The 16,813-nt window shown below is 37.5% G+C and overlaps 1 protein-coding gene across 6 annotated transcripts in view; it reads left to right on the top strand.

The window, feature by feature from the left end:
- Camkmt (calmodulin-lysine N-methyltransferase) overlaps positions 1-16,813 on the top strand; it is a 376,320-nt gene that overhangs the window by 295,120 nt on the left and 64,387 nt on the right. The gene's annotated exons all lie outside the window — the stretch shown is intronic.

The following is a 16,813-nucleotide window of genomic DNA, read 5'->3' as shown; positions in this document are numbered from 1 at the left end:
CAAGGTCCTTTCTTTAGCCAGTCTGATAATTCAAGTACAAAGAGGTAGAATCTTTAAACAGGCCCTTGCAAACAGGGCATGATAAACGGGGCTTATTTTTAATGAATTTGTTGTAAACTGGGACTATCAGGTGTTCGTAGAGCCCGAAATGTTGCCCTTTCTAGAAGGGTCTTGGTGGATTTTTATTTAATATCAGTCTTGAGTTTGATAGAGCAGGGTTGTGTTTCCTTCATTCATCTGGCCTTGTTTCATTTTTCAAGCATATCTGATTCTACGTGCGTGGGAAACAGGCACAATATTAAAATATTTCAAGATGTGCATGTGACTGTCTTCGGGATCATTACTGCTAATTAAAGAAGTTACTGCTCCTGTTAAGCTGCTTCAGATACAAAGCTAATCCGCAGTCTCCATAAATCTGCCCTTTCTGGCCCTGCCCCCGAAAGGCATGCCAGCAGTTAAAAATACTCCAAGTCCAAGGGTGGGTCTGCATGCCTAAGAGAGTAAACCTGATTAATAGAGGGCTTTCCTTTAATTCTCAGTGTTACATAGAGGAGATCTGACTTGAATGTATTTGAAAATATGGTGTTCACTGACTTAAACATACTGAACTTTTTCCCCTGAATTATTGTATAATATTCAGTAATGGTTTATGAAATGTGTAACATTTTTCAAGGGGATTTACATATCAACTTTTCCTGGTGGAATCAACAACAGTAGCATGAAATGTATCTACTCCATTTACTCTTATCCACTGCACCTACTTTCTTTTTCCCTTTAATTTTTATATATGGTAAAAATTTCATTGAAGAGAGATTTTAGATGACAGGACTGTAATTTTAAACCCAATAGAAGAGGTGTAAGCAATTTGAGCTTAGCTGAAGCATAATCTTAGGTTGTCAAGAAGAAACCCATTCTCCCTATGCTAATCAATCAGTGTATCAACCAACCAATCATCTCTTCAGCTTAGCATATATCCTAAGGTTTGATATATCTATTAACTGCCCATCATGCAGCTGGTCTCTGGATGATGAGATTCCCCCTATCTTGGCATTTGGCGGCAGACAACTGAGCTATCACAGTCTCAGATAAATGCCAAAGTGGAGATTTCAATCCTGTTCCTGAGTGCAGAGACAATCCAGAAATATTGAAAATATTCTTAGAAGAGAATACACAGAAAATTACATTTCTCAACACCGTGGTGTGTGCGAAAATTGTATATATTACATGATTCTCCCTCCCTAGACACAACAATGTAAACTAAAATTGCTCTTTTATTATGATTGGAATGCTGGTAATCAAAAGAATTGTTGGAATCTGCTACCAACTCTTAATTGCAACACAGATTACATGTAGATATTTGAATAAATAAGGCTAATGACCATTTACGTGACAAATTTCCTGAAAACAAACAGAAGCCCAATTATATAAAGCCAGGCACGTAATAATTACAATTCCAGAGCAGGAGGATCACTGTTTCTGAAAATTGTATGATGCTTCCTGGTCTCAACTCAGGATTGTGATATTGGGTGAGCTGCAGCTGAGTTTATCTATAGCCTCCACCACCAGCCAGTGTGTCGGGGTGTGGCACGGAAGCACTGCTTCCATAAAGCTGTTTATTAAGAAATAGAAACCAAAAATGACTTAAATGTAGTTACTAAGCATCTGTGACTAACTGAAGTTGCAATGAGTAGGATACATTTCTTTCTTTCTTTTTTAATATATTTTTTTTAGTTGTAGTTGGACACAATACCTTTATTTTATTTATTTATTTTTAATGTGGTGCTGAGGATCAAACCCAGCGCCTCGAATGTGCTAGGCAAGTGCTCTACCGCTGAGCTACAACCACAGCCCCAGGATACATTTCTTTAAACATTGATTTCCACCTGAAAGATAATTAAAAAAAAAAGAAAAAAATATCTGCCCAGGAGATGAAAACTCAAATCATGATGTCTTTCCTATGCTATTGCTCGTCTTTTACTCTGAAAAGAAAACTAGGTGTTTGGGGACCAAGGAAGTGTCCTTGGAAACAGAGGTTCTAGCCCAAACTCAATTTCACTAGCTGTGCCCTGTGCTGCACAAGCTCCTTAATTCTTTAGGCATTACTTCATACATGGAGATTTCTCAGAAGCACCCATGAAAAAAAATAGTAAACATTATTTTGTATTCTTCCAAAAGGTTGTTTTTGTGTGTGTCAATAGTGGTAAGAATTTTGACTTCTGCTATGGTATTTGCTCAGGGAAAAATCTCTCCGGTGCTCTTGGGCAGCGTAACAGGATGAAAAAAGAAATTCTCGCTGGAATGCAAGGCTCTGGGCTCAAAGCCATTGTTTATCATTTTGAGGGTGGGACCAAGGAGGAGAAATGATGGAGTTCATGATAACATGAACTCTGCTGCTGGAAGGAGAAGGAAATCTGTTTTCTTTCCTGAGAAATCCAGCATGAGTCCACAGGGCCCGTGATGACTTCTCCGCTCTCAACTACTCAGTCCATGCACTTTGATCTCAACTTAAGAACGCTCATGTGTCCTGGTGTGAAAGGGCCAGGAAAAATATAACAGCTCTAGAATTTTTGTATTTTTCCCAACCGAAAGATAATTGTGGTGTCAAGTGCAAAGCAATAGTTCAGCTTAAATAGTGTATTTTTGAAGGCCCTTCTCAAGGAGTTGTGATTCTCAAAGAAAACATTTTGCTATATGGGTTACAGTAACAAATTTTATCATAGCAAAGAGAAGGGGGGACCAAAAAGGGGGAAAAAGCCAGACAGAATCATTTTCTCTCTCAAGTCACTTAAAGGGCCCATTCTAGGACTCTTTCCAGGCTCCTATGATTAGAGACCTGCCTGTTTGTAGATATCCACAGATAAGCCCCAGATATGAGCACCCATGACACAGCTCTGCTGAACAAAGCAAGAGGATTGATTTAAAGAAAGAGGGCCAATTGAATGTGGATTCTTTGTTGCTGGCCTGGGAACTTGTAAGCAGGCACCTTTCAGGCCCAGGACAGCCTTACTCCCCAGAGCATCTATCCTATCTTCTTGTGATAATTGTCCTGCCAGGTCTACAGATAGTGGATATAGATAAGAAAGCCGGTGAAAGTGGATTGAGTGCAATTAGAAACTTATCCACACCAGAATTGACCTGTGATTGCATTTACAGGTAGAATCAGGTCATGAGTAGATAGAGTACACAAAGTTCAGCAAATATATCTTGCAAAAGAAGAGGGATTCATTTTTTAATTGTTGTGAGTTCCAGATTTAGAACAGTTTGCTACTGTTCTACATGAAGACAACATGCCTTCACATGCATCATACAAACATGACCCTCTCCTCAAGGAGCTTTTGATCGAAGGCAAAGAAATATGTCAAAGTATTTTTATGAAATATTGAGGATGTTATGACAAATTATTTATTGAAATATGATTACTTTTTGCTTTTTAAAGGAAAAGTTCGCTTTTCTGTTATCAATTGTTTTAAACAGAAAAAGGAGGCATTAAAACGAGGATGAAGATTAAAGTCCAAGTGAGAGAAGGTGAAGTGGAGAGAAGGGGAAACTAAAGGAATCAAGGGAGGGATGAAAGAACTGGATAAAGGGAAGGCCTCTGGGGGCATTGCTGGGCTCTGTCCGCTCTGGGGGCCTGTCTACATTTTAGGGAAGCAGTTTTTTCAGCCTAGAGGGCATGTCACCCAAACACGAGACACCAAGGTTTGACCAACAGTTGTAAATAGTCAGAATCTCCCAAGAGGCATCTTTTCCAACGTTCTGTTGGAGGAACCACCACTAACCAGTACCTAAGTCTATGAATCTCTGCAGGATTCTGGAAGCACTGTGCTTGGCCATTAAGCAGTGGGGCAGAGGAAGGAAGAAAGCAGGCACAGAGAAGAGAGGGTTCATAGTGAATGCTTTATAAACACTCTAAATGGGTGAAAAATAATGACCCCTGAATTCTTTGTGGTTCTTAACTCATGCTGCCACAAGATTGGTTATAGGGTCCATATCACACTGTGATATGAAAGTATTAATTGAATAGGGGCAATCAGAATTTCTATGTGAATAATGACTTAGAAATAATATTCTGCCTGGCTCAACAAAGGAATGGGGAACCAAAGCTTTGCTTGACTCCACAGTTCACTTGATGAGGTCAGATTTTTTTTTAAACCCTGAGGTATATGCATTTTGTGTCCCATTTTAACTCTTAAATCTGATATCAATTTCTTTAGAGTAACTTAAGAAGAAGGGGGAAAAAATGAACAGAAGGAAAGATGTGATAGGTGCTAGAATTGTCCTTTAAGTTCAGTACGTGACTTTCTGACAGATACCTTCATCGCTCTTCTACATAGTAACCCTGGAGTTTAGTTGGTAGTAATGAGCCAATGTCAGATGTCAGTGTCTTTCTTAGTTTTGTGAAGTATAGGATGTGAACAATGGAAGAAACCGGGTGAACACCAGAAACTCTCTGTACTGTCTTTACAACTTTTCTGTAGATCTAAAATTATTACAAAATAAAACATTTATTAAAAAAAAAAATCCCAACCATGTAGACAGCTTTGCAATGACCATGTTTGATGAAGCGAGCTCTCGGCTCTACATTTATGGGAACATTTTCTTAATGTTTCTGCAAATGCATGCTCATTTAAATTTGATCTCCTGAAAAGCTGATGGCTAACCTCACATTTATGTATACCACCAGACAAGTCCCTAGCTGTCATGCTGAGACGCTCACTTATCCAATATTGAATCAGAGAAAGGAGGATTTAGAATTATCTGACTTCTTGGAATGCCACCTAGCACTAAAATAAAATAATCTCTTAGCACGATTTCTAGCCAAAGCATACTGTATTACATTGTAAGTTGCTTTAAGGTTTGTATTTTCTATTAGGCTTGCTGTGTCGTGTATTCGTGATCATGTAAAAGTACCTAATGGTTACTGTAAAATTAGAGGCTGTCCAAACAAAACTTAAAATCCTAAAACTTTCTCTCCAAAGTGTGATAATTCTTGGCTACACTAGTAAACAGTTTGACATGTGTTTAAACATAATTCAATTTTTTTTCTACCAGATCGTCTTTTCTTAAAGGTATGTCTAATGAAGTGTGTGACTGTATAATAGAGGAGACAGTATTTGATTTTTAATTTTTATGTTAAATAGTTTTCACCGTGTCATATGCCCATTTGAATTTTTTCAAATAAAAGACTAAACGTGTATCTGTACACTGTACTCACCACATTGTTTTACTTATGTTTGTATGTTCATCTTTTCCCTGAAGAGTGAACTCCTTGAGAGAAGGGATGATGGATGGCCTCAGAATTCTAGCCCATTGCAATATATAGAAGGATTCAATAAATATTTGTTTGGGTGAATAAATGAATGAAATCGCATTCAAATGAATTACTTCCATTTTGAAGCGAACCAAATAACTGCCTCTTGATTTGCTCTCTTCACTGCCCTTGTTTTAGGATGGCCTCACCGTTTGGTCTGGTTCTTATCATTGCTATCATTCAGCTATGTATACTAACCTTTCGAATCTGTAAAAAGTAGTTAAAAGAAAGAGAAATTGTTCGTGTTTCAAAACCTATTATAATGCATTTTCAAATATGTCAGACACATCTTTGTTAAAATTAAACCAGGGATTGGTTTTGAGCGAATAGCCCTATATCCTTACAGATGCTGTGGATGGATGCATCTAAGCTGCTTATTATATTGATGGGTTTTGCTGCTCTGCAGCAAATGAAAACAGGCAGCTGCTTCCTCCATCAAAGCAAAAAGCAGCCTGAGTTTTTATTAACCGAGTGTTCATTTCTTCTATTGCCAAAATTCTTACACAAAACAAAAGAGCAGTTTTAGCACATTATTGCTTAACTAGACATGAACAACTGACAGCAAGTGATAAGCCTGTCTGCTTTTCACAACTGGTAATCATTTTTGGAATAGATGTTTTAATATAGTTGAATATAAATTTTGTAATTTACATCTACAATGGTACGTAAATTTATAGATCTAGTTTGTTGCAGGAGAATGAAGGCTATAATCATAAAAGGCTTTTCTCAGTGTTGTTTAATTTTTAATGACTATTTGAAAACTAGGGGAGGAAAATGAAATCAAATTCATTTCTTTAAAAAAAAAAAAAAGGTGTTAAAGACAATCACACAAGTTGGTTGGAGACATTTGTAGATGGCCCCAGCAGAGCAAGACTGCTGTGTTTACAACCCAGACGTGCTTAGCACTACATTTCCACATTAGTTGCAGTGAGCTGCCTAAGTTTGTGCAAAAGCAGAAATTTCTGGAGAGTAGACCATCATGTTTCCTTGATATTAATGCATAATGATGAGTGGAGAGACAGGAAGGACTGACTGAGCCCTGGCCATTTTCCACAGCGGAGATGCTCAGCCAGCTCTCATACATATTTTGCTTCCTTTTCTTCTTTTGCAATCTCAGTATCATCTACTTAACTTTCAAATGGAATGGCAGAGAGGGGTTTGTTTAAAGTGGGTTTAGACTGCCCTTCAATAAGATGTTGCCTTACTTACCAAATCAATTGGCTGAGTGGTGTTTTTCCTTTTGGAACTTGCTAAGGGCAATTCCTGCTGTAGGAAGGGGAGGTGATCCTTCTCCTTCCCTCTTCCCCACAGAGAAGTGATTCTTTCCTCAAGTCCATAAGAAGGGGAACTTGGGATCAGGCAGTTTTGATACTCTAGAACACACCCTCCACACAACATGATAAAGTTCTGTTGTCTAGCAAGCCTAACATTAAGGCTGTTTAATAAATGCATGTGGCTTTTGCACCCATCCCTTGCACAGCCTGAGGACCCTTTTCTTTCCAGGAAAGTTTGCATACATGTGCAGAACCTATGTGCCCCATAGAACACAGGGCTTTTAATTGGTTTGGAATTTAGCCACAGTGTTCACCTGGAAGTGAAATAAAAACTGGACTCTTAAGGCAGGAAGCTACTTTAAAAATCAAATTCATGAATCACAGTAACTTGGTAGGAAGCTCGCTCTTGTTTTATTTTGGTGTGCCATAGAACAAACAATGTCGATGTTGTGAAGTGGCTCAGTACCTAAGATAAGGAACAATAATAATTATTCCTAATACTTCCTTCTTTCTTGTATTTGGAGCATCATTGCTCTTACATGATTTTTTGAGGCTCATTACAGTCCTATTTTTAAAGGGAAAAGGGTGATCTGATCTGAGTGATGGCCTAATCATTCCACGCTGAAGGAAATTTAATTAACAAAGGTGGTTCTAATTCAAACAAAGTAGGCATGTAGGGAAGATTTGACTTCTAGGCTCATTTTTAATTCCATCTAAAATATTTCCTACTGGAGGTTTAAATTTAGGATTTTGATATAGTAAGGTATTTCAGCCAGTCTAATTTCTTTAAAATGACATAAAATAGAACCCATTAACAATTTTATAGCTTTTATTTGGAGATGGACAAATGTAATGATCTACACCCATTGGATTTAGAGTGGGAAGAGCCTTCAGAAGTCAACTTGACTCTCCCATTTTATTCCTGAAGCTAAAAAATCATATATGACTTGCACAAAGTCCTTGAATTTATTATTGATAGGGCCATTAAAACTAGAAACTTCTCCTTGATTCTAGAATCGGCCGATATATTGGGACAACATAGTATAAATTGGACTCTAGAGGTAGAGTATGTGGTCCCAAATCCTGGTCATAGCACTCAAGCTTACTGTTGTTTAACTAGTCATAATGATGATGCGTGTCATTTAGGGTTGTTTAAGGATTAAGTGAGATAACCCATATAAGGTACATAGCCTAGTGTCTTGCCTTGGTGTCAGGACAGGGTTGTAGTCTCCTTCTATCTTCATAGACATCCTCATAGACAACACTTTACTAGGCATGCAGATTAAAATTGAAGTTTTAAATCTTAGAGCAGTTTTAACTGGGTCACAACCATAAACAGACAATCTTGTAGTCTGAGAATTTATTGTTGAAATACCTGAGTAATTTTTTGTGCCCTTTCACTTCGCCTCCTTCCAGGTGCTCATTGTCTGGACTTCCCATAGTTTTTTGGCTTCTTCAGAAACAGGGAAAGAAATGAAATTTCAGAACAAGTCATATGGACCCTTGATTTTTATGAACTAATGAAAGATAGTGGAGCCCAGAGATTAAGAAGAATGGCACTAGCTGGGCACAGTTGGGAACGCCTGTAATCCCAGCGGCTCAGGAGGCTGAGACAAGAGGATCACAAGCTCAAAGCCAGCCTCAGCAAAAGCAAGGTGCTAAGCAACTCAGTGAGACCCTGTCTCTAAATAAAATACAAAATAGGGCTGGGGATGTGACTCAGTGGTTGAGTGCCCCTGGGGTTAAGTGCTAACTCTGTGACAGTGCCACTGTTTGATTCGGAGAAGGTGGTCTTAAACTCCCTGTACCTTCGTGTCTTCATCTGCCTGACAGTGCCTGGGAAGTGGCAGCATTCAGTAAATGTTAGAGTGTCACAGTCCCGTTGTTCTGGGCTATGCAGATGTTCCCTTCCACCCTGATTTATTGGTGTTCTCTCTGAGCAGGCTGCAAAAACATAGGGAGCCCTCTGCTTGGTCATTTATTGTTCAGAGCATGTCTGTTAATGGGTTGAAGCGGTAGAACAAGTATTGTCCATATATATGAAATTCTTGTTCAAGATTGATTTTCAAAGTTCCCAAAGCTAGGACACATTTTTCCAAAGTTTGATTTTGGTTTGACTTTGTAGGTTATTATAATTAGGAATAAGAATCTCCATAAAGGTATAAAAATGTAATCAACGTTGGTATAATTCTCTGGATAGAAGCATTTCAAAGTGATAATAATAGCAGCAGACCTGGTAACAACAACTAATATCATAACAAATGTGCTACTTGCCAGATTCTGTCCTAAGGGCCTTATGTGCGTATCTCAATTAATTCCCATGACACTCTTATAAGTAGGTACTTTTATCGCTTGTACTCAACAAACAAGAGAACCCAGGCGTTATTCAACAATGCTGGCTAAATAAGCAACACCTCTCAGCTGGTAGTTATTTTATATTCTATTAACATGTTTTATTTTCTTCACAACACTATTCAGTACCTGAAATTATCTTTTTTATTGTCTATTGCCTCTATTAAAGTTATTTAGACAAATACCGTATTTCAATCACTGCTGTGTCCCCAGCTTCTAGAACTGGCCTGGCTGCTAATTGAATGAATGAAGAGGGTTAAAATGTTTAAATACCTCACCAAGGTCACAGAATCGTCAGAGCTGGAATTCAAGATGAGCTCTAACTTCAGAGCATGAGATCTGGTTTTCTATTGTAGAAATAGAATTTTTATAGCTTAAAGTCCCTCTGAATATAATCTAACGTAAGGCTGTCATTTGCAGATGAGGATACTAAAGCTCAGAGAGGCAAAATTCCTTTCTAATTTCTCAGAGTTTGCTAGTAGCAGAGCCAGAATCAGACTCCAGGCCCCAGGGTGGCATTTTTTTTGCATCATGAATTCATATAAAATTAAAGTAAAATCCTATATGTGTCTGCTGTACATCATCTGCCCATTTATTCATGCCCCAGATCTGAGTCACAGTTGACACTTCCCTCTCCCTACTGCCCCCTTCATTAATTAACTAGTAAATGTCAGTTTACCTTCTAAATAATCTCAAATCATTCCACTTTCCTTCAACTGCACTAACCACCACCCAAACCACCCTCAGCTCTCACACCTGGATCATGATACACCTGATCTTACTTAGTTTCCTCCTACCTCCCCTTGCCCCCTTTCAATGTTTTCTTTACAATAACTATTATATTCTACAATGTATATCTGATCTGCTATTCTGCTGCTTAAAACATAGCATTTATTTTAAGGTATGACTTAAAATTCTTAGCATGGCCTTGGAGCCTATGGGGTCTGGCCCCTAACAACTTCTCCAGTCTCATTTTGTACTGCTCTCTTCCTTTCTCTTTCATTCTGTAGCTCCACTGACCTTGTTTCTACTAACACCAAGCCCTTCCCCTCTTCAGAACTTTATTTCATGGGGCTCTTCTTTGATGGAGAGCTCTCCTTTCCATCCCTGTCCCTCTCTTCTCCATTTATGGTCTTGAATCCTCTGGATCTCAGCTTTCATGCCATTTATACCAACCTCCCCCGACCTCTCCCCAGCTAGATTGGGTCCCTTGTGCTAAGTGCTCATAGCACCCTCTGTTTTTCCCTACATAGCATTTATTACAGTTGCAATTTGGCACATTATTTGTGTGATTATTTATTTAATGTCTCCTTCAACTTGTCAGAAGCCCCAGTAACTATGCCATCTTATTCCCTGGTGATCTACAGGGCCTGAAACATAGCAGGTGCCCCCAAATTATTTGTGGAGCATTCTGTAGGCCTTTTATCGATTCTCACTCTGGGTTGACATATCAGTGACAAGGCAGAAATGTGAATTGTATTAAAGGAAAAGAAGCCAGGGAAAACACTGAAAATAACCCAAGAAACTTACCTCCCCATTCCGGTACGAGTTGTTTTTCGTTTTGGTAACATCTACTAGTGCATCTCTTCTTCAGAAGGTTCAACAGCTTAGTTAAGGGTGTACTGGCCTCTCCACTTGAGTCTCAGATTTGAGAGGCCTTACTTCCAACTCCAGTGTGATGGACATGATCATTTAGTTTGAGGAAGATAGAGAAGGGTGCTGCTTCAGTAGACCTCAGCAGATCACAGAAAAGTCTTATCTCTGCTGTGAGAGCTGGCCGTGTTGTCATCACAGAGCAAGGAGAAGCCATCGCCACAAGAGGAGAGAGTCAGCAGTGTTACCTGTCGGATGCTGTCTGTCAAAGCCTTAGGGCTTCCCTTTAACAGATCTATGGGAAAGCAAAAGCTCTCAAATGGAAGTCTCACGCCTAGCTGGACACTCACATCACTTGATTTTAGGTTTTGCTCAGGCTTCTGCTCATTAATGAATGCGTTTCCAGATTGACCACAAAACTTGGTCATTTAAAATAATTCTAAACTAACTACTTAACTAACAGTAACAACAAAGTAATTGCATACATTAAGTAGATCATATTGCAAACCTCCCTCCTCACGGTGGTAGTTTGGTGTTGGCTGGCCACAGACTTTCTGAAGTCTTACAAGTTCAACAGGCCCCACTCTGTCTGAAACATCTTCAGGGAACCAAGAAAATGCATGCGATGAAACCAGACAGCCAAGGAAACCCAAATATACTACTTGGATCCAAGTCTTCTTTTGTCCAAAGAGTGCTCTTATTTACCTAATGTTTTTACAGAGGCTTATGGGATGAAGGAGGTCTTTTTTTTCCCTCTGAAATTAACATATTTGATTTATGCAGAAACCACTAAAGAAGAGGAAACTACATGCCTCTGAGTAGCATTTAAAGTAGCATCCTGATCCATGATATATGTTCTAGAGAACACGTTTTCTAGAATAAACTATTAACTAAAATGCTTTGTGAAATCTTGTTTTGATCAATACTTTAGCAACTCTACGTGCCACTCTGCACTTTCTGCTCTGCCTCATTCATCAGCTGATATTAAGAATGTAACAGGAACATCTAGAATTGACTGATAAAGCTCAGGACATCACCATGAGTATTCTTGGCTTATATGTTTTTCTAAAAATTATTTTCATTTTTCCAATGAGTTTCTCTCTGTTCCATGAAACCCTGCTAGTCACTATTCTTCCAGAATGTACACTAAAGTCCCACCACTCAGAACTTATTCATGCCAAAATGTACTCTAAGATGCAAATAATCATTATATGCTGTGGACTCCAGAACTATCCCACAAAGGTATATGCAAAATATAATATATTTCTGGGTTACAAGTAAACTTGGAGATTGAATAATGCATTAAAGTTAATTCCTTTGAGAAACCTCACTAAACCACTATAAAGAGGTATTTTTAGGCATAAGGTCACATATCACATGAAAATGGTAAAATTAGAGAACATATAATAATATAATTTTCAAAACTTGAAGGCAAATGTGTGAGAACTCATTGAATTAGCAGATGGGAGAAAGCTAACAGTTGGGAAAGTTGCCAGTCAACCTAGTTGGTACTTCTGAAAGGTTCAGGAATTGGTGGCAGCAGGTACATGTAAGAATAGGAGTTCAATGGGGCGAAAATAAGGATAATTTATAAAACATTATTTAAGAAGCAGGTATACCCAGGCATGGTGGCACACACGCTGGTAATCCCAGGGGTTTGGGAGGCTGAGACAGGAGGATCAGAGGTTCAACACTAGCCTCAGCAACTTAATGAGGTTATAAGCAACCTAGTGAGACCCTGACTTAAAATTTTTTTAAAAAGTTAAAAAGGCTGGAATGTGGCTCAGTGGTTAAGTGCCCATGGGTTCAATCTCTGGTACCAAAAATTAAAAAAAAAAAAAAAAAAAAAAGAAGAAGAAGAAGAAGAAGAAGAATCAGTTATATCCCCATTCCAGGGGGAAATTCCTGAACAACTGCGCTCATTCACTCCAACACAAGTTGGATGGGGTTCCAAGTGTTTAGGAAAGGACAAGGAGGTTTATTCTTTAGAGAGAATTACACTGGGGATATGGGGGGGGGGACACCAAAAACAGAGTATATACTAAAAGCAGTGAAGAGATTAAATGGATTTATGCAGACTGAATGATGAGCACTTTAACTCCACCCCACCCACTGTCAATCTTCTTTACCTCCAATCAGCTTTTAGTCTTCCTACTCTTCTGTTTAATGAGACAACAAAGAATTTCCAGATAACTTTTGTAAAGCTTTTGATGTGACAAATGCCAGTTGATAACAGAAAAAAAGAAACATCTTGAATAAAATAGGCTATATAAATATAAGAAAAGATAAAATAAACTACAATTAATATTTCAAATAATTAAGAAAAGATGTGGCATTCATGCAATAGGAACAGGATGCTCCATAAAAGAAGTATTCAGAGAACCACTATCAACAATAGCAGCAAAAAGGAACAGTAAAAAGATTAGAAGATTAAGTTGAAGAAATTTCTAAGAAAGTAAAAAATGGTTAAAAAAAATTGGAAAGAAGGAAAAAAATTAGGAGTTCAAGCATCCAAATAATAAGAATTCAAGAGAAGAGTGGAAGTAAAGAAATAATCAACGGAACTTTGCAAGAAACTTTCCAAGTGCTGAAAACACAGAGTTTTCTAGATTAAAATTAATCATGGAATCAAACAGATTCTCAAACATTTGCCTCCCATACACTCTTTTTTTCAAGAAACTATAAAAGGGTATATTACACCGGAATGAAGGAATAAACCAAGACAGCTCGGAACAAAGAACAGAGGAAACAAAGAGATGCAACACAGAGAAGGGCAGAGGAAACCCTGGGGTGATAATGAAAATTGATTCTAGGTGAGCTGCTACGCACCAAGCAGAGAGGGCAGCCAGTTTAGACTGAAGCAGGCCACAAGGTACCAGGAGAGACTTGCTCATGGAGTTAGTAGAATACATGATAAGAATGAATGTATTGAGAATTTCACAACGGGAGTTTGAAGTCGGAGGAAAAAAAAAAGACAATTATAAACTCCAGAGAAAACAAAAATGTACACATGGAGGAAAAGTAATCATAATTTATTGCATAAGTCAGCTTTACTTCATGGTCATAATAAAATCAACAATGAGAAGTGATCTTACCAAAATTATAACACACACAGAGAGAGAGAGAGAGAGAGAGAGAGAGAGAACTAGAACTATAATATTGTACTGCAACATTAAACAGATGGTGAGGGGTGAATAGGAAGCATTAATTGATGTGGAGAGGGGAGTAGAGATAAAGGCAAAGAGTGTTCGGCTTCCTTTTGTGGGGGGGGGGAAGGGTGTCAATAGATTTTTGCCTAAAATGGAAAGATCAAGAATAAGCAAAACAAACATATAGAAATATGGAAGTAATTACTAGAAGAATCTGCCAGCTAAAAATGTTGAATGTAGTAGTTTCTGGAAAAGAAGGAAAATTGGAGAGTGGCTTTGGGTACTATTATTTGTTTTCATCATTCTAATAGACCTCTGTGCTCTTTAAACTGTGTTTGTGGAACGTCTTGAAAGTACAATCTTTTTTAAAGGTCATTTTATTTCCACATATAAGAAAAAGAACTCTTGTTAAAAATAACAGCTTTATTGAGGTGTAATTCACATACCATACAGTTCACCCAATGGTTTTAGTATATTCCCAGAGCTGTGCAACCATCATCATGATCAATTTTAGAACATTTCATCACCTCCAAAAGGAATTTCATATCGCATTTAAACAGTCATATCGCATTTACACCTAACCCATCCTGGCCTTTGGCAATGATCATACTACATTCTGTCATTATGGATATGCCTATTCTTCACTTTTCTCTGAATTTCAGAGAAATGGAAACGCACAACATGGTGCTTTGTAACCAGCTTCTTTGATTTAGTATGTTTTCAGGTTCTATCCATGTTGTCATATGTGTCAGTACTTTATTTGTTTTTATTGTCAAATAATAGTTTATTGCATGACAGACCACATTTTATTTATCATTTATCAGTTGGTGGACATTTCAGTTGTTTCTGCATTTTGGCTATTAGAAATAATGCTACTATGAACATTTTGAATATATTTTTGTATGGACATGATTTCCGTTTTCTTGGTTATAGGCCTAAGAGTTGAGTTGCTGGGTCATGTGGTAATCTAAATTTAACTTTTTGAGGAATGGCTAGACAGTTTTCCAAAGTAGGTGCCTCATTTTACATTCCAACCAACAGTGCAGGAAAGTTCCACTACATCCTCACCAACATTTGTTATTTTCTGACCTTTATATGATGGCTGTCCTAGTGGGTGTGAAGTAGTAACTCATTTCAACTTTGATTGGCAGTGATATAATTCATGAAAACATAACAGATAGTAAAAACAAAATAGATTGATAAAATCCTATCTTAGCAAGTAACAAACATTCTTATTGAGGGTGTAGGTTGATACAAGTTTTCACAAAGGACAATTAGGTATAGGTTGTATTTCTCTTATCCTAAGTGCTGAGGACCAAAAGCATTTTAGATTTCAGGTTTTTTTATTTTGTAATATTTACATATACCTCCTGAGCTATCTTAGGGCTGGGACTCAAATCTAAACAGAAAATTCATTAATGTTTCATATATAACATATATGTAGCCTGAAGGTAATTTTCTATAATATTTTCAGTATGCCTGAATTTTAACTACAACTTATCACATGAAGGCAGGTATGGGATTTCCCATCATGTTGGCACTCAGAAAGTTTCAGATTTGGGAGTATTTTGGATTTTAGGTTCTAGGTTAGGAATTCTCAACCAGTTTATCAGAATGTGAAATGTACTTGATGTTGGACCAGATTTCCCATTCCTAGGTATGACCTAAGGAAAAAATCAGATGTTGGGAAAGTTGTGTTCTTAATTGTACTACTATTTATAACATTATAATATCAAAAACTTTGAAACTAATATAAATATCTACCCAGAAGAAACAGGTTAAGTGAATTCTGATGCACACATAGAATGTCTAGGCAATCATTGCAAATAATGGTATAAGTAAGGTATATTTTTATTATCATGGGAAGCTTTCTACCACATGTCAAGCAGGGCAAAATCAGACTATTGAATACCTTCATGAGAAGGTCTCATTGTGTAAAATACCCTTAGAAAGATTTTTTGGAATGATGTCCAAAATGTTAAAAGTGATTATATTCCTGGTAGTGAAATTTTACCTAATCTTTTTTTTTTTTCAAACTTTCTCCTTTGTATTTTTTTTTGTATTTAATTTAGTTAAAAATCAGTCTGTATAATTTTTTTAGAAAATCATAAAACTATTTTAAAAGACTATGCATTTAAGTCCCATTTTTATATTTAATCAAGGCTTAAAATTTAGTTAAATACCTTTCCCCTATCATTATTTTTTGAACCTCACAGCCGTCTACTAAAGGCATAAAGAAATTCATTCTTGTGGTAATTATATCCACTTAGTGTAGAACACTGTCTTGGGCTCTTCCTTCAGAGAATTTTATTATGTACTTCGGTCTCTGTGAAGTTCTTTTTATGTGGAGTTATGCCAAATATAGGACTTTAGGGTCATGTCAGAGCTCAAGGATAGGAACAGGTACAAATCTTTCTCCATATTCTGGTTATTGGAATAATTGTTTCACTTATTACTTTATAAGTTAAGGAAGTTCTCTAGATGTATTGCCTACATCTCATTCATTAATCCTCTCAATAATTCTATGAGGTTGATACTGCAATTATAATATTTTACAGATGAGGAGCCTGAGGCACAGAGAAGTTAAATAACCTGTCCAAAGTTTCTCAGCTGAGGAATGGCAATTCAGGGACTGAAGTCCAATAATTCTGGTCCCAAAGCACCTGTGATCTTTGCTCCTGTATTCCACTGCCTCTCTGACTTTCCTCCTAAATATGATTCCAAATACTTTCTTGCTTGTTTTTCTCCCAGACTCTCACTCCTACCATAGATGCCCAAGAGGCTGAGATAGGGTATATCTGCCTAGGCTTTCCTGCAGCAAATGCTCTATGCAACTACTCTTTACTGTTCATGTATTTACCCATTGAATCTCATAGGTTATTTACTGTTTCCTTGACATTCTCTTCTCTGAAATGGTTGGATCACTTATTCCCAGAAGTTGGAGATTCATCTTGGCTGGGGGTGGGAGCAGGCTTTTTTTTTTTTAAAGATATATTTCAACTTTGCATCAAGACCTGACAACAGAGTGCTTAGTGCTGAGACAGAGCCATGCCTGAGTCCAATCATTTGGGAAAAACATATAATTTTTATAAGACTACAGTTTATTCTAATTATTGGAATAGTATATGCTTACT

The sequence above is a fragment of the Ictidomys tridecemlineatus genome, chromosome 12 (assembly GCF_052094955.1).
Source record: "Ictidomys tridecemlineatus isolate mIctTri1 chromosome 12, mIctTri1.hap1, whole genome shotgun sequence".
Lineage (NCBI taxonomy): Eukaryota > Metazoa > Chordata > Mammalia > Rodentia > Sciuridae > Ictidomys > Ictidomys tridecemlineatus.
The sequence above is the reverse complement of the archived record's forward strand: the minus strand, read 5'-3'. Positions and strand labels throughout refer to the sequence as shown.